The 20,364-nt window shown below is 43.9% G+C and overlaps 1 protein-coding gene across 3 annotated transcripts in view; it reads left to right on the top strand.

Annotated features, from left to right (window-relative positions):
- ARPP21 (cAMP regulated phosphoprotein 21) overlaps window positions 1–20,364 on the top strand; it is a 276,847-nt gene that overhangs the window by 67,779 nt on the left and 188,704 nt on the right. The window lies entirely within an intron of this gene.

Raw genomic sequence — 20,364 nt, 5'->3', positions numbered from 1 at the left:
CTTTGGTTCAACCCTTACTATAATGGTTGATGATTTGCTATCTTTCTTTCTTTGTGTATGGGAGCATTCAAGTATTCTGACACTACTAAATTAACAGGGGATATTCCATTCACTTAAAGGGGAGCAAAAACACTCTCTTAAGACTCCTTGATGTTGAATGTGCATGAAGCACAGGATTGTTCCCTAAACACAAGCTTGCTGCTCAATCTGTGCCTAACATAAGATGGGTGTTTGAATGTAATTATGCATTTCAAGTCAACTATCTTGTACTGCATTGATCCTATAGACAGTAACAGAAGTAGAAAATTAACTTCAAGATCTATGAAAAGCAAAAAAACACAAGAGCACCATATAACCATTTACATAGAACAGAAGTACAGTATCCACAGGCAAAAGATCACATGACAATTGTGGTTCATGCAGTTTAGATAGAACCACTTTCTTCTCATGCTGAACAAAGTGACTTTCTGAATAAGGAAAAACTGCATCAGTATTAAGATTTCTCTTTTCCTCTCTGCTTCCCCATAGCGGTTTTGCCTAGAGCCTTCCTCAGCATTTAGAGTCTTGCTTCAAGCTACAGATTTAAAGATAAAATAAAGTATACCATATTTACTCAAATATAAGCCAAGAATGTTTTTCCTCCAAACAGCATGAAGAAAACAGCCCCTCATCTTACACTCACATAAAACAAAATGTCATTAAATACATTGGCTATTATTAAGCTGCTGACAAAAGCAGCATGTGCTCAGTATTGGAAACTAACTATGAAGCTGATTGATTAATGGCAGCCACCACTGAGCATGATTATAAAATACATGACCTATATTGGGCAAACATGTTGGTGGGAATTTTTTTTTTTAAGTCCTTAAAAAAAATGGGTGGGTGTTGCCTCTGCAAGGAACTAGCACTGGGCCTGGAGGTACTGCAATAACAGACTGGCTCTGGGAAAGCTAAAGCCAGCCCCGATACCCTCTCCTTGGTGCCAAAAATGAAATGCTACATTTGATATGCTGATGGAAACCTTTTTTTTTTTTTTTACAATTTTTTTGGAAGTACACTTGTCACCCTACACTTACAAAGCTATACACATTGACTATGCTTGTTTTACCAAGAATGTATGTCACAGAAACAACTGCATATCAAAAACATACAACTACATATAAACCCTTAAACAACAAACATCAACTTTCCACAAAAAACAAACCCTTACAGAAATCTTTTTCTTCATACAGAGCCCCATGAAAACCTATTACCTCAGTAACCACCTGAAACTCTCCACCCATCCCATCAGTCCTCTGTTGGTTCAGTGAGTGAAACAAGTGTATCCAGTCCTTTTTTCCTCCACTTTCTCTCTGCCTCTTTGTCTCCAATCTCTTCTTTGTCCTGAGCGATGTAGTATTTCAGTTCATGCAGCCCCAGCTTCAGGCACTCTCTTTCAGTGAAAATCAACCCCTTCAACACCCAGAGATTTCTTAAATTTCCATAAACTAGTTGTAACACATGCTAACAAAGTCCTTAATAATGTTTCCTCCAGTCCTTTCGGTGAGAGTCCATATAGTACCATCTCCCACACTAATGACAGGTTTATTTTGGTGACATTCAGAAAGTGGCGGACACTTTGCATGTGTACACTCCTAAAATATGTTTTACTGTTACTTCTTCCCCACACCTCTCCCTTGGACACTGTGATGAGCTTGTCAAGCTGCATCTGGGTTGCACTTCTCCCACCAGCAAGATATTTTTTACAACCATCCATGCTAGGTCAGCATGTTCACATTTTAGCTGTTTGTCCACCACTGCACCCCACACCTTCACTTCTCTTTCTGTGAAATTTCCCACCAGTGTCAATCTGTCTCTCTTCCTTGCCACCTTTATCAATTTCTTATGACCCTTCAGGACCTTCAGCCCTACCTTCCCTAGTTTATACCTTGGCATGAATCCTTCCATCCTGATGTAATGAATTGGTGGTTGCCATGCCCAGGGACTATTCAAAGAGGTCTGATATACTCCCTATTTCCTCAAAATGGCAGCTGAGTGAAATCCACTGATATGCACAGCTTTCCCCTCTCCCTCCATTACCACCTTGCATACCGCACTTGCATATTTTGCATAGATGAATAATTCCAAGTCCAGCTGCCTCCATCCCCCCATCTCTCTTGTTTTGTACAGTTCAACTGTAGCCAACCTTTCTTTTTGGCATTCCAGAAAAGCACGCATATTTCCTTCTGCTTTTGCTATCTGCCACTACATCAGTGGCAATACAGTTCCTGTATATAGAATAATTAGAAGTAGCACAGCCTTAAATGCCACCACTTTTCCAGCAAAAGGCAATGTCTTTCCAGACCAAAAACTATTTGCCGTAGTCTTGCCATCACCCTTTCCCATGCTGTGTTACCTTTCCCTTCAGTGTCTATCAGGATTCCTAGCACACTCTCTCTTATTTGAAGGCCCAACTTCTCCAAGTCCCTCCAGTTCCTCACTCCCATTGGTGCTTTTTGATCCATTTAGTTTAGCCCTCATTGATTCTCCATACTCTGATGTATCTCCATACACCTTGTCTTTTCTTATTCTTTCTGCTAATGGTTCCATGCTGCACACAAATAATTAGTGGTGAAAGGGGGGCACCCTTGTCTCATCCTTGTATGGATTTTAAAGGCTCCCATTTGGGTGCCCATTAATTTGGACTTGGTTTTTGCTTCTCTAGACAATAACTTTATCCAACATACAAAATTCTCTGGGAACCCCATTTTCCCTAGCACCTTGAATATGTAATCATGATTCACTCTGTCATATGCTTTTTCTAAATCTAGGTTTGCTATAACTGTGTTTGCTTTCCTCTCTTGGAAATGGGACAATGTATCTCTGACCACTCTGATCGCTTCCGAGATCCTTCTACCTGGGACTGTACATACTTTGTCTTCATATATTATCTTCTGCAGGTTTTCCTCATCTTCAAAGCATCTTGGCCATTAACTTATAGTCCATAATAAGGAGTGTAATCAGTCTCCAGATTTTCAGGAGTTCCTTCTCCCCTTTCTTGAAGATTAAAATTGTAATGTTTTGTAAAATCTGTCCCTGCCTCTCTTGTTTCTGCTATTTCCTCAAAAACTTCCACTATATCTCTAACCATTCCCAAAACTTCTCATAAAATTCCATAGGGAGTCGATCTGCTCCTGGTGATTTCCCTCTTTTAAAGGTTTTTAAACACTCCTCCACTTCCTTTAAGCTTATCTTTTCTTCCATCTTCTTTCCTTCCTCCTCCTCTACTTTCTCTTCAGTCTTTTTCAAGAAACGTTTCATCTGCTTTCTGTCTGTTTCCTCCTTGTATAGCTCTTTGTAAAATCTTCTTGTCGCTTCCAACACATCCTCCTGCTTGTCCACCCAGGCACCACCTTCTTCCCACACTGCTGTAAGCACTCTTTTTGCTGCCTTCACTCTGACCGAAAAGTATCTGGACCACTCTTCATTTTCTCCCACCCAGGTTGCTTGTGTTATGAACATTTTATCTCTTGTCTTGCTTTTAAACCAGACTTCTAACTCTTGTATTGTTGCTTCTGGCTCTTCTCAAAGCTGTCTTCCTTCTGTGGCTTCCTTTAGCAGCTCCTGCATCTTTCTTGCAGATCTCTTAGCTCTTTCATTCTTTTCCCCACGCATCTTCAGCCTTCATGCCTGAAAAATTCTCCCATCCTTTTTTTCACCATCATCCACCATTCTCTAGTACCCCCAAAATATTTATTTGATGTTCTCTATCGCTAATACTCTCATGCATGCTTGACATACCTTTGCATCTTGTAACAGCCACATATTTAACTTCCATGGTCCCTCTCATGGGGCTCTTATCAAGATTCATTTCTACCTTCAGCATCTGGTGATCACTAAAAGCCACACATATGCTTTCTTTCTTCCTTATTCTTATTTTTTTTATATAAACACAAAGTCAGTTCTTGATTGTTTCTTTCTCCTGGGTTCTGTTCTAAAGAAAACTTTCTCCACTACCCACACATCTCTTGACGACTCTTCTTTTATTATATTTGTTTAAAGTCTGGATGAGCTGTCTAAAGCTCCATTTCCACCTTCCCAGGTTCTGTCACCCACGTTGATTATACAATTGAAACCTCCCACTATTATTCACAATCTTCCTCTGACCATGTAAACTGCTAACTTTCTAGGCAGTGCATTCCTTCCCTCCCTCTCCGGTGGTGCATATACATTGAAAAATTCTAATTCTGTTCCCTTGACTGATAGTATCATTTGTTGCAGTCTGCCATTCATGACTTACTTCTACCTGCTTTGCTCTCAGCTCTGGGTTCTTGAATAATATTGCCTGCTGCTTTGTTCTCATTTTTTCCTGACTACCAGGATGGTTCCCTTTGCCACCTTTTCTCTCCCCTATTATCCCATTTATGCTTTTTTTAAAATGAGTGCACCTGTCCCTTTAAAGCTGATCTGTGCTACTGGTTGGGGTGGTCAACTCCTCCCTTACTCACATTCCTGTATGGTTGGTAAACTGCTGGATTGCTTTTGCATTTAGGACGACTTGCATATTCGCATCACCCAGCCGCTTCCTGCCTTCTGGTCTCTGCTCCAGGCTGGAGCCCAGTGGCATTAGTGGCAGGAAACTGCTCTACATCTCTTCCTCTGACTCACCTCCCTCATTGTCAGGTTTCTTCTTCCTCGTCTTCAGTCCCTGTGTCTTCTTTTTTCTCCCAGTCTATCTCTCTGGTTCTTTCTCTTGCTCCATCTCCACTTCTGTTGTCTGTAGGGTGTCTTCTTTTTTCCCTATCCACATCTCCATGTCTGAGCTGTTTGCTGTTCCCACGTTTCCTTCCATTCCATCTCTTATCTCCTTCTGCATTGCTTCAATCACAGAAATGTTGCCTCCCTCCTTCTCTGTTTCACCCTCCTGCAGGGTTTCTTCCACCATTTCTATATCAGTGTCCAACCCCTCCTCTCCTCTGCTGTTCCCCTCTGGGTTTTCCTGTTCCTTTGCTGCTCTGTGCCCCATCCCTTCACATCTGTAGCACACCATAAGGAGACAGTGGGCCCGTCTACATGAGATGCTTTACTGTGCAGTAAGTATGCATGTCGACACATGCACATGTTTAATGCACAGTAAACTGCTCTACTTGTGAGTAAATTTGCTACCTGCAAATGCAAGAAGCTAATTTACTTTTGAGTAGTTGCTCTGCAGCAGTGCATGTGCAGACACTGACTGGGAGCAAATTTGCTCCCGGTCAGCTCTGCCAGTTGGGGGCCAGCCTCAGCTTAGCCCCAGGGCCCCGGGGCTGAGAACCTCTCCTGCCCCACGGCTAGGCCAGCTGTATGCCAGCCCCAGCCCCAGCCCCAGGACCTTGAAAGCCTGCAATCATGCTAGAGCCCTGGGGCATGTGCAAGCAACCTGTGGCCACACCTGGCCACTGTGTTCCCCTGCATAGGCTACAGGGCGGCTGAGGCAGCCTAGGTGCACCCCGGCACTGCTCCCTAGCACCACAGTGCTGCACGGCTGCTAGGGCCACATGGTGCTGCTGGCACCTGCTGGGCCTGGTAGTACCTGGCCCCGGCTTCTGACCATCTGGGACAGCTCCAGCTGGCCACAGGCAACCCCCAGCAGCCTGCCCGGACCCTGCAGCTGCTGCCTGGCACTGCCTCATTGCACTCCTGCCAGTCCTGCACTGTGCCCCTGTGCTGGGCACTGCAGGCAGCTTCCCAGGCCCAGCAGCACCAGGACAGCCACATGGAGGCCCAGAGAGCCATTGTGGGAGCCATGCTGGCATTTTCCCCAACACCACATGCCACCTCCTGGGCCTCCAACTGGTCACAAAACCAGTCTGAGGACCTCGTGGCACTGTAGGATGAAGCTGAGGTGCTCAGCCAGTTTGCACGGGGTGGGTGCTGCAATGCCCATGTTTATGAGGGGCTGTTAGGCCATATGTGGGAGCACAGACACAACTGGTTGCTGCGCCAGTGCCGCATAAAGGTCAAGGCCTTGTGGGCAGAGTGGGTCACCATCACTGATGACAACCATTGATCGGGGACTGCTGGCAAGTCTATGCCCTTCATGCAGCAGCTGGACACCATGCTTGCACCCTCGGGCCGTGGCCACAGCCATGCCATGTACTTGAGCACAGGCGGCCTGACCAAGCCTTTACTATGCCCTGGCACCTGCAGTGACATATCATGAGGGGAGGGGCTCTCAGGCCACTAGCAGCCCATCCCACCAAGCTCCCCATCCCTGGCATCATCCAGGAGCTCTGGGAGCCACGGCCAGTGCCTGTCCTGCCAGCTTTGTGGCCTCAGCCCCGCCCATGAGGCAAGGCTGGCTATATCACCACCCACCACCAGCAGCTTCAGCTCCTCTCTGGAGGGAGCCTCGGCTTCTGCTGCACCCTTCTGACCCAGGACACTGCCGGGAGGTGCACATCATCACCATGAGTGGGGACTGACCTGAGCCACTGGGCATGCCAGCATCGCCCAGTTGGTAAGCCCTGCACTGGGGTGAGGGCCCTCTCTGCCCTGGCCCATGGCCTCTGGCCCTGCCCTGGCCCGCCCTTCCCGCCTGGCCTACCTGTGCTCCCCTGGCATCCAGGTTCCCCTGCCAGCATGCAACGAGTTGAGAGATAGTACAAAACTTTACTGAGCAACCTGTAGCCTCACAGCTAGGATGGGCATGGGCCTCTCATGTACTGAGGAATGCATCAATGCTGGTGGTGATGTCAAGGCAGGGAAGTGGCTCTGAAGCTGTGACAGCAGATGCTGCCAGGAACCAGGCCTGTCTGTGTGTGGAAGTGGGGTGGGGGAGGCAGGCTGCCTGCAGGCAGCACCCAGCAACCCTCCTGCCTCTAGGAAATAAGTGGGGATGGGGGGCTCAGTTGGCTGGGCCCAGGCCTGCCTACCCAGCTTACCATGGTCTGTGGGCATCTGTGCCCATTGTTGGGGAGGGAGGGGTAATGGGCTCTGTTGTTGCAGGGGGAGGGGGAAATCTGTTTCTGCGATGGGAATAAAGTGGTTTTCAGAGAACTGTCCACAGTGAGTATGGCACTGGGGGTGGGTGGTGGGGTGGGGGTCCATGGGCAGCTGTCCAGGCAGGCTACAGTGGAGAGTGCAGGAGGAGGTGTTCAGCCAGTGCCTCTTGTACCCAGTGCCCTGGCCCCCACTGGCAGGTGAGCGGCTCACCCGGGGCTTTGGCAGGGGGGGCCACTGCTGTTGCTGCTGCCATAGCTGGTGCTCCTAGTGCCAGGTGCCCTCTGCTTGCTGTGACTTCTCTACACAGGCCTCACAAAACAGCTGCCCCCTCCAGCCTCACAGGTCTTATGCAGCATGCAGGCTGCAATGATGACTATGGGGATGTTGGCCTCAGTGACCTTGAGGTGGGCAGTGAGGGTGTGCCAGCATCCCTTCAGCCATCCAAAGGTGCACTGGGTGAAATGGGTCTGGCAGGGATCCAGTTGGCCAGTGTTGGGAGGAGCAGGTAAGTAGGGTCCCCACTGAGGAAGGGCAGGAAAATCATTGTGCCCAGCTGGAGGTCCGGCACCCCTAGTATGAAGTGGCTGCCCTGCACCCAAGCTGGCAGGGCGGAGTTCCAAAACATGCGTGTGCTGTGCCCACTGCCTGCCCAGCCAGCGCTCATGTTTGTGAAGGCTGATGTGGTGGTCTATAATGGCCTGGAGCACAACGAAGTGGAAGTGCTGCTGGCTGTAGTAGGTGTGGTTGCCATGGGGTGGGCAGGTTACAGGAATATGGATCCCATCCAGGGCCCCAGTGCTCTGGGGGAAGCCCAGGGCACGGACCCCCACCACCACCACCAAGGGCCATGCACAAGCAGCACCATGTGCCCAAGCACATTGTGGAGGGTGCTGCACACCTCCAGGATGGCCTTCCTAGTGGTGGTTTGCCCATGCCAAAGAAGGCTGGCAGGTGTGGCCTGCTTGAACAGGGTGATGGCCAGCTGGGAGTCCACAGAGAAGGGCTGCAGCCTGGTAGTGTTCTGCAGCTCCAGGTGTAGACAGAGCTGCTCCAGGAGATCCTGGAAGATGGCCCAGATCATCTGGAATGCCTCCAGCCACTGCTTATCCTCCCAGGTGGCCTGGACAACATGCAGCCACCAGTCCTGGCTTGCTGGTTATGCCCAGAGGAGGTGGGGCTGGAGGCCCAAGAGGGCACGGACAACCCTAGCAATGGCAGTCAGGAAATTTTTATTGGCATCCCTGCCAGTGTCTGGCCAGCAGAACGGGGTCTAGGAGGAGCCAGAAAAGTGGCTGGCTAGGTACTCGGAAGTGGGGCTGTCTTTTAAAGATGGCTGCTGGTCGCAGGCACCTGTGACTGGAGCCTCCAGCTTCCTCTGGTGGCAGGAGCCCATTGCAGGGTCACAGCAAATCTGGTCCTGCTTCCCTGCATGTGTAGATGCTTGTCCAGGAGTGTTTACTCTCAAGTAGTTTAAATGCTGGATTAAATGCATGTGTAGACATGCCCAGTGTGTGGACAGGTGTCCCACCTTTCCATATTTTCTGTATCATGTTGGTTGCCTGTGGTACATTATAAAACCCTGGTGTGCTCCAGTTTGGATCACTAATGGGAGGTTCAGCACTCCACCTGGCTTCTACTCTTCTGCTTGTAACATTATTTGTGCCCTCCAAGACCCTGTCCAGATACCATATTTGTCCCTTACTTTCTCTACTGACATTACCCTTTGGATGTACTTTTCCATCCATCTTTCTATGTTTTCTGCCTCTAGTAAATCTGTGTACATTCAAACTATAATCACTGTTTCTCTTGACTTTTCCCCGCTATGAATGTTATCCCTCTTAATTCCTCCCTCCTACGTTCCTCGGAATATTTCTTCCAAAAGTTCTCATCCCCTTCTCCATCCAATAAGTCAATTCCAACAGCAGGTTCAGACAAATAATCACTCCTCCTTTAGTACATAAACTGTTCAGTTCAACTGAAGTTTTCAACATTCAGACCTTCTGAATGTTGCATTGAATTGTTCTGCTATTTGTCTTGTTTAGATTGCATATATGTTTGCAAAGATAATGGCTCTCAAGCTGGCTAATAGGACTGCTGGTTGAAGTCAGCAAGGTGAGCTTAGTGGAGAATGGGATCAGAGAATGCTTTTGTATTCTTATTGTCAGTTTCCACCACCATGTATGGGTAAATGGGTAAGGGTAGCCAAAGTATTTAAATAATCAGTTTCTCCCATAACTGATGGGAGCTTTAAATTTGGCTGCTAGAATCTAAGTCCCCATGGCAGCATAGGCACTGAGACATGTTCAGCTTATACAGATTGCAGCCCAGTTTAGTGCTAAATATTGCGTCTTGAATTGCACTCCCACGTTATTCAGAGCTCCAAAATGCCCTTCAAAGTTTTCCAAGCTCAGTTTATTGTATTATCTTTGTCATTATGAAGCGCAGAAGTGTATGTTTATTATGATTGCTCTTCATTTGGTTTGAAGCAACCTCATTTTTGTTTTTCTTTTAGCAGGGGAGGAGTCCAGTGCTTTGAATAATTAAACCATATAAATAGTTCATGTCAGGAATATGGCATAGAATACCAAAACCTCTTATGTAAACGCCATGTGTTTTTACTTCTACTGTCTAATGGGCTTGAACTAGGTTTAAAAAAAATATTGTCATGAAAAATTAAAGATGATAATAATAGGCATTATTATCCTGTTTGTTACATGCTGCTAATTTAGAGAGATTTAGATTTCTCCTGGGGAGCCGTTTGATGTATATTTGTTTTCAATTAAATTTGTATATGCTGCTTTAAAGAGAAAGAGATTCTATTTTCCTTCTGTATTTTCTTAAACTGGGGGGGAGAAATAGAAGTACTATTTCCCCCTTTCATGTTGTGTATAAGAACCTAATACTATGCATTATAAAGAGGTTGTGAAGTTGGACAATTAATCAGCCTTTATGTAATTGGAAGTTAAAATTCATTAGCTTTATATCAGAGTGAGTGTTATGAGAGAGAGCATGTTGTGAGTGAGAGGGAGAGAGCTTTATAATTAAGGAAGTGCGTAAATAATAATGAAAGTCATTAGTGCCATTCAGTTTGTAAGAATGTCATAAATGTAATTGGAGCATTAAAGTGAAATCCACAATAACAAACATTAACAATACAAAAGAGAGAAAATGTGGTTATCTTTAGTTTGACAGATAATGTCAGCTTTCTTGTGTTGCCCACATGGTACACAGGAAAATGTTATGAACAGTTTTATTTTAATATTTTCATTATAAGATATTTGGGAATACAATACCACAAAAGCACAAGGAGGTTTCACATTTGTGAACCAAGAGTGCCTTGCAGAGTACAGAGTTCACCACTGACTGACTAAAGCAATAGACAGGAAAAGTTCTCTCACCGACGAGAGATTGTTTTTGATGTTGCGGTAAGTGTGAAGCACAATACAGACTGGTATTGAGTTTCCTGTCTCTCTAGATATGTAGTTTGAATGTTTCTTTCTTAAAAAAAAAAAAAAAAAGAGGGGGAGGGAAGAAAGGAAGAAAATGATTTAACAATTATGCAGGAAATTATATGATGCTAAAATTGTACCATGTTCTGCTGTTTCAATGGAGGGGACTTTCTACAGTATTGTGCATTGCACAGGCTATAATTTTAGGGTGTGAAAAAATGTAGATTCTAAACAAAGGAAAATTTAAATATGTCTAGTGGATAAGGCAAAGTGAAACAAAAAGAAGGCAGCTGGAGAAAATTTGGAGGGGGGGACTGTATTATTTTAAGGGCAGTGAGTGATAAATAACTGTGCTTAAGAATAAAGTCTGTAAGTCTGTCAGTACTGGCAACAAAGTCTCTCTGTGTTTTGTGTTTAAGGTGTTACAATATGCCAGTGTCGTTTTGTGTCATTCATTCTTTATAGTGACTCCTCTTCAATAGACTAACAGGCATGAAAGTCTGCTCCAAGTTGTTCAGGAGAAACCATGTGAATTGCTGAGATGATACCAATCAAACTCATTTTATGTTAGGCTCTTTGGAAATGAGCTGTAGTCCCTGAAGAGGGAAGCTGATTCCAGTGTGCTGGTAATGGGGGGAGGGGGGGGTGGTGACTAAGTGATTTAGACTGATCCAAGCACACCAGGGTGTAATGGTCATGAGATATGATAGACCATAATGGAGGTCATCCAGTGTACCAGAGGGACCACTGCCCTGAGCCAGTATGGCAGTTCTGATAGTCCCTCTTAAATGCTTCTCAGATTGGGATTTTAACCACTATATCCAAGTGGAAACCATGTAATTTCCTTGCCATGTAGGAAGGTTTTTGGTACATGTTTTTACATGTTTTTAGTAGTCTTTTGGGTTACCAGCACCTTTGTGTACCATACCTTTACTGTAAGTGTTTAAGATGGTACTAACATATCATGTAGCTTAGGGTTGCTGTGCACTGACTGTATGGTGTGACAGGTCAGTGCAGGAGTAATACTGACTAGACTGCATTATGGCTATAACTGCCTTTTAAAATTATTATTATTATTATTTTACTGGGGATAAACAAAACTGACTTGGTGGTACATACATAGGAACAGAGAGGCTGGCAGATATGTTCCCACTAGCAGCCTGCAAAGTGCTGGTTTTGGAAAGCATGATGCAGTGCAGTCTTTCTTGATTCCAGATTGCTTCTGATCTTTCAGCTCATCTCTGTATGATTTGACATATATAGTATGGTACTCTGAGCAATGGCTTCATCTCACACGGCCCATGCAGGAAAACTGTATGTCAGCAAAGCTTCCCTCCATTGTGAATAATCATGTAATCTCCAGTGTAGAGTTCATGATCACCATTTGATTTCATCTTTGATTTCATTACTTTCTGCTCTTCAAAGTAACCAGAATATTGAGTGAAGGTCAGGAGGGTGGGGAAGGGGACTGTTGTATTTTTATACAGATGGAAACTTTATTCTTTTAACATTTTGGTTGCAGTTCCCTTCCTACAGGGACCATGGGATTTTATATTGGTTCATGTACAGTTTCTGTAACAGCTTGTTGATAATTTTACAATCTGACTGGATCATCCTTGTTAAGATTAACTATATGTTTAATGATTTTTTAAGACTCCCAGATAATCCATTACTGCTGTAACAATTTGATTATTTGGGATTAGAGCATCTACAAATATAAGAGGATAAATCTTGAAAATTTTACCTGCTTTTCAGTATGTCCTACCTCAGGAAAAAATATGATTAACTTCAATGGGAGTAGAAAGCAGGACAGAGTTGCACCTCGTGGATGAACTAATTCAGAGATGCATAAGCTTTCACAAGCAACAGCTCACTCCATCAAATACTGAGCAACCATGTGTTGCTTGTGAAAGCTTATGCATCTCTGAATTAGTCTGAGGTGCAACTCTGCCTTGGCTTCTGTCTGACTTGAGACTAACCAAGCTACCTACTTCTCTCTGTTCAATAGCAGTGTTACCTGAATGAGGGCAGAGTAAATAGAGAGAGGCCAGTCATCTTTTTCCATATATGCAGCAGAAAGCCTAAAATGGGATTTTTTTAAAACTCTCTTTAAAGGAATATGCACCCATTTAGCAAGTTGGCACATGTTTTTCTCATGGGTGTATTTCAGAGAATATACCCTAGGCCACCTTCCAGGCTCAGAAATCCTAGAGACTCAGCATGAGATAAGGAAAAAACTACTCAGGGACTCCAGGATTTCACTTCAGCATTGACTCTCAAGTGCTAGTGAAGCTGTGTTACCCAGTTTGCTCAGCTGGTGCTAGCCCCAGGAATTGCATTACAGAAGGTTTTGCATTATGGGATGGCACGCAAGACCATGAGAAAGTAATGCAGCCAACTATCTGAGCTATTGTGGTCAGGATCCTCTGCAACAAGAGCTGTTATAAAGGCTCAGCCCACATTCAAAAAGATCCAAAGTTCATCCTTACACTTCATATTTAACAAAGATCCCACTCACGCTCAAGGTTTGTAGGATCATCATGCCTCTAAAGAATAAAATTGATATGTGAGGGCCTGATCCTGCACTCACTGAAATCAGTGGAAAAAAATCTGTACGTCTGCAAAGATGCTAAACACCCAGTTTAGAACAGATTAGCTGTTTCTATAAGTAGAAGCTCACAGGGCGAGACATCCAAGGGAAGTTTCAAAGGGGTGATTTAGGTATGCAGCAAGTGCATATTCTCTTTTGATCACCCTGGGATTTGTGGGAGGATAAGCAGTGCAGGAGTGTTCTGAAAATCTGGCCCGCTGTAACAGCAACAACAACTAGGGAAGCTAAGCAATCCTCTGTCCACTAGAAACCTACCCTGTATCATATACAGATCACCAGCCAGCCTCGCTCTGAAGTTCTTGTCTTTAGATGACACCAGAATAATGGCAGGATTTATGCTGAGTGCAAACTTCAGCAGGGGTCAGGAAAGAAAACCTGTGTCCAATGCACTCAAAACTGCTGGTCAACTTGCTACACCAGAAATGTGCTTAGACCCTTAACAGTGGTTGTGCTGCAACTTCCATTCAAAGCTATGTGTGGCAACTGGTGCCAGGCAGGCAGCAGTGCTGGACAGGAGGACTCTGGTAATAACTAATTTATATTGCCTATTCAGACAAAGAACAGCTAAAGCAATAGTAAAAGTGGACTTCATTTAAGACCTGCTGTCTGCTTCCATGTGTCTGATTACTAAAAGGAGAACAAATATTTTGCCTGGGAACATTGTATGAGACAAAGAAATGTTTCTACATAAAGAGGTACATAAATAGGAAAAGGAGTAGTAGGGCTTTTTTATTAACAGAATGCAAATCAGTCAACATGGAAAGCGTGAGGATCACCGATCTCTAATCTTACACAATGTTATCTGGTGTCACTGAAAGCAGGCAGGTTCAATCTCACCCTAGCATACACGTAGACAGTGGCATATATATCTGCCTGGACAGAAACAGAGCAGAGATGCACTTGAACTTCAGTGTAGTCCAAAAAACAGAACAGGACATTTGGGTGAATATCACCACAGGGAGTGGGGCAAAAGAGCCAAAGGGAAAGCAAGTATTTCCAACCTCTCCTGCTGTGCATGTTCTTGATACATGCATTCACTCTCACTACTCATGGGTATACAGCCTTAAAAACCCTTTGCCTTCCTCATAACATCATGGTCACTATTCAGTGTCACACGATTCCCTACCAAGTAAACTCACAACCATTTCAATCTTGATCTGTGATCCTTGTCCAGAATATTGCAGTTGTATCATCAACATTTCTGTGTAGAGGATAAACATCCGTCACTCTCTTTATATGAAGTCATAATAGAGAAATAAGCCTATCTATCTGCGTGTCTATCTGCCCCCCTAGGAGAAGAGCTCAGCCAACAGAGAGTCTTCTAGTCAAGACTCATTTTCTGCTTATGCAGCTCAGGAGAAAGAAAATGCAAAATGCTACAGCAGATCCATTAGCGGCTTCCATTACATTAGACCTCAAAACACAATTGTACCAAAGCAAAAGTGTGGTTGAAAGACACCATCAAAGCCTGCCCTTCCAGCTGTGGGTCTCTTTAATGTGAACAAGGCTCCTCGGGGGAAACCAAGGATTGGGTGCCCGTGGTGTCACATGGGATCTTCTGGAAGGACTGGTACCAAATTTCCTAAGGACCATGCATAATGAGCCAAATGGAGATGATGAAATTGTGACTTCTGCATGTCTGCCCTCAGTTCCACACTTTGGGACATACTGGCTTCCATGGTGAGCCTGAGATCCTGGCTTATCTGAGACACCATGAAGCCTTGTTAGCCTAGATTCTTGATTTTCCTCAGCCTCTTGGCCTACCCTTCTCTTGCTTTGATACATACCACTCTAAAATGGTTAGGTATTGTGCAACCACCACAGTTTCTTGAAAGTCACCAGATTACCATCCAGCTGAATTATTTGTCTCTCTCTCCTTCCACCACCCGTCCTGTTTCGTTCTAGTCACCTTTCCCCTACTCTTGCATCTAGCTTTGCTCTAACCCAAGTCTTGATAGCTTTCTTTTTTTCCCCATTTCTCACAAACTGTTGAAATGTCTTTAGAAACGTTCACCTGTGTTTTCCTTTTTTTTTCTTCCTTTTTTATAAAATCAGTTGAAGTGGGATTACTGGCTGTGCAGCATTCAGAGCAACTGATGAGTAACTGGTGCCTGACTAGCTTCATCTGTGCCTGCTGCTATAGCTCTGTCTATAACTTAACTAAGTCAGAAGGCACCTAGTGGAGCACTGTGTGGGGCTTCTAAGTAGCCAGCCCATTAGCTATGTCCCACCTCTGCCCTCATGTCAACCCCCAGGACTTTCAGGTGACTGGAGAGAAAATGAATAGTCTGACAATCTACAGCTACTCCAAACATACACAGAACCCATGAAACACTGTGCAATAGGCTATTTGCACCCAGCTTTTAATGCTCGGGCTCAAATTATTACTGGTTCCTTTGAGAGTTCTGGCTGAGTAAGGATGGCAGCTTCTGGCTCTGAGAGATCACAGGCACTATCCCGGAGGGTGCTGGGCTATGTGTCTGAAGATAGGCATTAAGGGAACATGTTTTCAGAAGATACAGATTTGTTACATCAACCATTTGGGATCTCGGAGAGAAACTTAAAGGGGATTTTAAAATGTCAGACAGAAAGAAATGATGATTTTCACTGAGTGGGAAAACTACCTTCCTTAGCCTTTTCAGCAGCAGATCACATTAGTAGTAGTAGTAGTACTGTTGCTATTGTTTATTTTTTTAAAAGGTTTAATTTATTATTCCTTCAAGGAGAGCTACTTTATAGGTTGGGGGACCGATCCTAAACTAATGAAGTTCTTTACAAAGCTATCATTGACTTCAGTGGGAGGAAGATTAGATCTTAGTTTTCCTTTAGATCCTCAAAACTACAGCAAGCTGCACACAAATGGCTTTGCTCATTTTCCATGGGATGCTAATCATTGTGCAAGAATAAAAATGTCAGCTCCACCTGAAAAGAAAAAGAAAACTGTATTTAATTATATTCATGCATTTCTAATGGTCATTTTGAATATGATGTTGACCTTTCTAAGTCTGTTTCGCATATGGTAAATTTGTTAGAACATTTAGAACTTAAAACATAAAAACTTAAAATAAAAAACCACTCTTTTTCAGAATATTATGCTGCAATGTATTAATTATCCAGTGATTTAATTAGAGAATCCTAAACCAAATCATTATATGCCTCCAATCACCACAGTTTGCAAATTACCCTCCTTTCACTGTAAAATGACTCATGCCTGAGGTTATGTGTAACCAGACCAGTAATGCAAGTTCATAATACCACATTAAACGTTGTTTTATGAAATAACTAAATAGTGGTTCAGGGGTTAAAGACATGAATCCTTGTGCATGTTTAACCTGACACAAGTTTCCAGACTCAGTTATGCTTTGGAAGACAAACATCTTTTCTACATATATGTACGTATTACACACAAAGCACACAAGTAAAATAACTAGGTCCTTTGTTTTGAAAATATCAGCCAATATACTGAATCTAGTTCCTTTCTCAAGCAGAAGCATCCACTGCTGTTTTGGTTATGGAAGGACTACATGTTTGGATTTGTTTATGGCCCAGTTTGCAAACTGATCTACCCACATGGTCTGTAGCCCTAGTTAATAGGGCCTGCAGGCCATTTAGCATATTGAATTTAAGGTCCCAGTACTGAAAACTAAAGCTCAATATAATTTAAACATATATCTAAATACAGGGTGGGTAGGGAACCAGAACTGGTTTTACAGCCTTCTGAAAAAGTCCGACTAGATAAACACATTTGCTTACAGACCTGACGTCTGTTGACTTACTGAAAGTCATGTCCTTAACCAAAGGGAAAGCTTTTCTCCCTGGGCACGCCTACACATTCATTAATGTGCTGTAATTACAGCACATTAAGTTGAGTACCAGTAATTAATGCGCTGTAATCGGCACTACTGCACAGAAACGCCTGCACGTGCTTTTTTGTGACGTTAATGTGTAGTAGACTAATTCTACTGCACATTACTGCATTAGCATGGGTTTTGCCTGCTGCATTAATGTGCAATAGAATTAGTCTGCTGTGCTTGAAGCATCTCATGTAAATGTGCCCACTGTGTTACAAGTTAGTATATGGAGTAGCAGACAATGTCACATTTCTCTAAAATGGAGATTTTCCTTTGTGCAGGAAAAATCCTATGAAGTGAAATATAGTGATTCAGGACTTCCACGTGTTCTCTTGGCTATAACAAGGTCTAGGCAAGGCTTCTTGGGCAAAAGGAGATTATTGTCTCTTGTTCTGTAGATGTTGCTTATGATCCCAGTCACTATCCTTGGGTCTTAAACTTGTAGTTCAGGGGCTGGCACAAGTATTATGTACAAATTCCATTTTTCCAAGTACCTCACGTTAGTTGCTCTAGCTGGCATTTTTTCTCTAGCATTTAACAAACATTTTTTACCAAATGGTGGGAAGTCAGCAATAATGGCAACAAGCTACCTCTGCTAGGTTCTGATGCACAAGGTTTGATGGAACAGACTGCCAAGTCTGCAGGGTATGTACATAACATACATATGTAATGCCCATACATTTCCACGTCTCTCATTGGAATTAAGTGAAGCAACCTCTGGGGAAGGAAGCAGCTCAGGACATGTTGCTATTTTGCATACCCATCTACCACCTACCCCCTTCTAACATCCACTGCTCAACCCTAATTATCATGCCTCCCCCTCTCCTGCTTTGCAGGCAGGTGGGTGTTGCAGAGTGTCTGCTTAAGAAAGGAGTGATTCTTCAGCATCCTAATGCAGTATTTGAATTATCAGTGCCCTGCTGGATAGCCTGCTTTGGGGGAAGTTGGCCAGTGGAACTGTTAATCAAATAGCCTGCTCTGGGATAAAGTAGAGTTGTATCACTCATGTATGGATCAGGCCTCTGCATCTACATATCATAGATATTTGGGAGGGTAATAGTTGGTCTATAATAAGGCAGTGTGAACATTTTACAAGTGAAGAGATGGACCCCTGCTCTGTATAGTCTCTGTATAGTATAATTTTGATGCTTGCTACTTTGTCCTGTAACAGCCAACTCTTCAATACTGCAAGGCTTGCTTATAACCTTCTTTCTGCTATTTTTGCCTGTTCCACAAGTTATATTTTACAGTGTAAGGCTATATTAAATAATGAAATTTAAAATGGAAGGAGCTCTACACCACGCTAATAGGAATAAGCCACATCAGGAGGTACATTAGTATTGTAGGCTTTTGGTGTACTTGGCTGAATGCCTCCGATCACTCAAGGCGTGCACCAACAGTCCGCTAATGCACACCCCGTTGTGGCTCATTGCTTGCTATATTCTTACAGTCTGATGCCATTCAGCAGTCCATTTTAAAGGCAGGTGTTGACTTCCGAAGGGAGACGGATTCCAAGGGCTTCAACATAATACTTCATAAAGCCAATATTTTTCCCCGCTTTGTATCTTTAGCATCTTTTCGTTTGTAAAGTAGTTATCTGGCGCTTACAAGCCTGGAGAATTGTATTTTGTAACTGGAATATTTTTGGTTTTGTTCTGAAGGGAGTGACTGAAAATACTACATTTGAAAATGATTAATTTTAGAAAATCACCCATGCGAGACAGAATCTGTTGGTCTGACTCTCTACAGAAGTGATTAGACTATTTCATACTGTCTCATGAGTTTATGCTTATTGCCTGTTTATTTTTCATGTACAGGATTAGTAATTACAGCCAGGACAAGCCACTTCTGTCTCCTTTCTGGTTATTGTAGTATGGGGCATTGTGCCACACACACACTTGATTATTCACAAAGTGTGCGTTTCCAGCAGTTGAATTGCTGGATCTGCCCTACATGAGGTAGGGCGATTGCATTTGGGCTTGTACAGCTATAATTTTGCTGCATATTAATAGCCACCTAGCAAAGAGGTAAATGTCCTTCTCTCGGCTGGGTGCAGAACAGTTGCTTTTAGATGCATTCAGCTGGGCAAAACAGGGCCAGGCTTTTCAACTGGATAACAGGGGTGTGATGTCTGGGAAGCATTTTGTTTTCAGTGGCTCTTTCTCTCTGCATTGTTGCATGCAGCCTGGCTCGGAAACAGGATTGAGTCGGATGCTGGCTGGAGGGAATGCATTGAGCTGGGGGGCGGGTGGTAGGGAGGGGATCATGTGCCCCATATTGAAGCAGTTCAGATGCTCCCACACAAAAGCTGCAGCAGTCTTTTTTCCTTTCAGCAGCTCAGCTGATCAGCAGAGAGGCTGTCAAATATCCCTGAGCCATAATTGTGCTAATAAATTCCTCCCCAGTCCTGCGCTAACCTGTTCTCCGCAGTCAAGGGCCCATAGCTATATATCTATATAGATATATATTTAGATATTATCTATAGAGATATCAAGATATATATCTTTAGAGGTATCAAGATATCTATCTATATAGATGTCCATATATAGCTATGTATCTAGATGGCTATATAGCTATGTATCTAGATAGCTATATGTAGATATCTAGAGATATCTATATAGCTGTATCTATACACACACATATGCATAAAGCTGTGTATATATATATATATATATATACACGTACACACACATACATCTGTATAGCTATATTGGTAGCTATATAGCTACATACCTATATATGTAGCTATATCACTATATAGACATATACCTAGATAGCTAGCTAAATAACTAGATATTTGTCTATATTGATATAAATATAGATATATGTAGCTATATGCATATGTATCTATATGGCTATCTATCTAGATACCTATAGGCCTTTGACTCTGGAGAACGGGTTGATGCAGAGTGCTGTCTGGGAGTGCTGCCATGCAAGTGAGAAGTCAGCTTTGTTGGCAGTTTCAAGGCCAGGATCTTCTCCTCCCACTAGAGCCTGGATTTTGTCCATATGGCCTCTCCAAGCTGGAACCTGAGAGTGATTACAAAAGAAATGGCACACTAGATAGATAGATAGATACCTGAGAGAGAGAGAGAGAGGAACCTGAGAGAGAGAGAGAGAAAACACTAGATAGATAGATGGATAGATAGATGGTTGAACCTGAGAGAGAGATACCTGCGAGTGGTTACAAACCCATGGCACCCTGGACAGCCAAGCAGGCAGACAGATCGGTAGGTAGATAGCGCGTCTATATAGAGCAAGCTGGCTGGGTGGGTGATAGCTGAAGCTAATAACTAGCTCTCTCTAGATCTCTCCCCTGCTCTACAGAACAGTCCTTGCGGGGTGCGAGGGGGTGGGGGGAAGCAGCAAATAATAAGAAATTGCGGGAGCTGAATGAGCCTTCCCCTTATTAGCGCTGCTCCTGCGCTTTGTCTGCGGTGCGGGCTGGGGCTGGGGCCGGGGCCGGGGCCGGGGCCGGGCGGGGGGCAGT

Source organism: Alligator sinensis, unplaced genomic scaffold (genome assembly GCF_000455745.1).
Source record: "Alligator sinensis unplaced genomic scaffold, ASM45574v1 scaffold1118_1, whole genome shotgun sequence".
NCBI classification, from domain to species: domain Eukaryota; kingdom Metazoa; phylum Chordata; order Crocodylia; family Alligatoridae; genus Alligator; species Alligator sinensis.
This window is presented reverse-complemented; position numbering and strand designations above follow the sequence as displayed.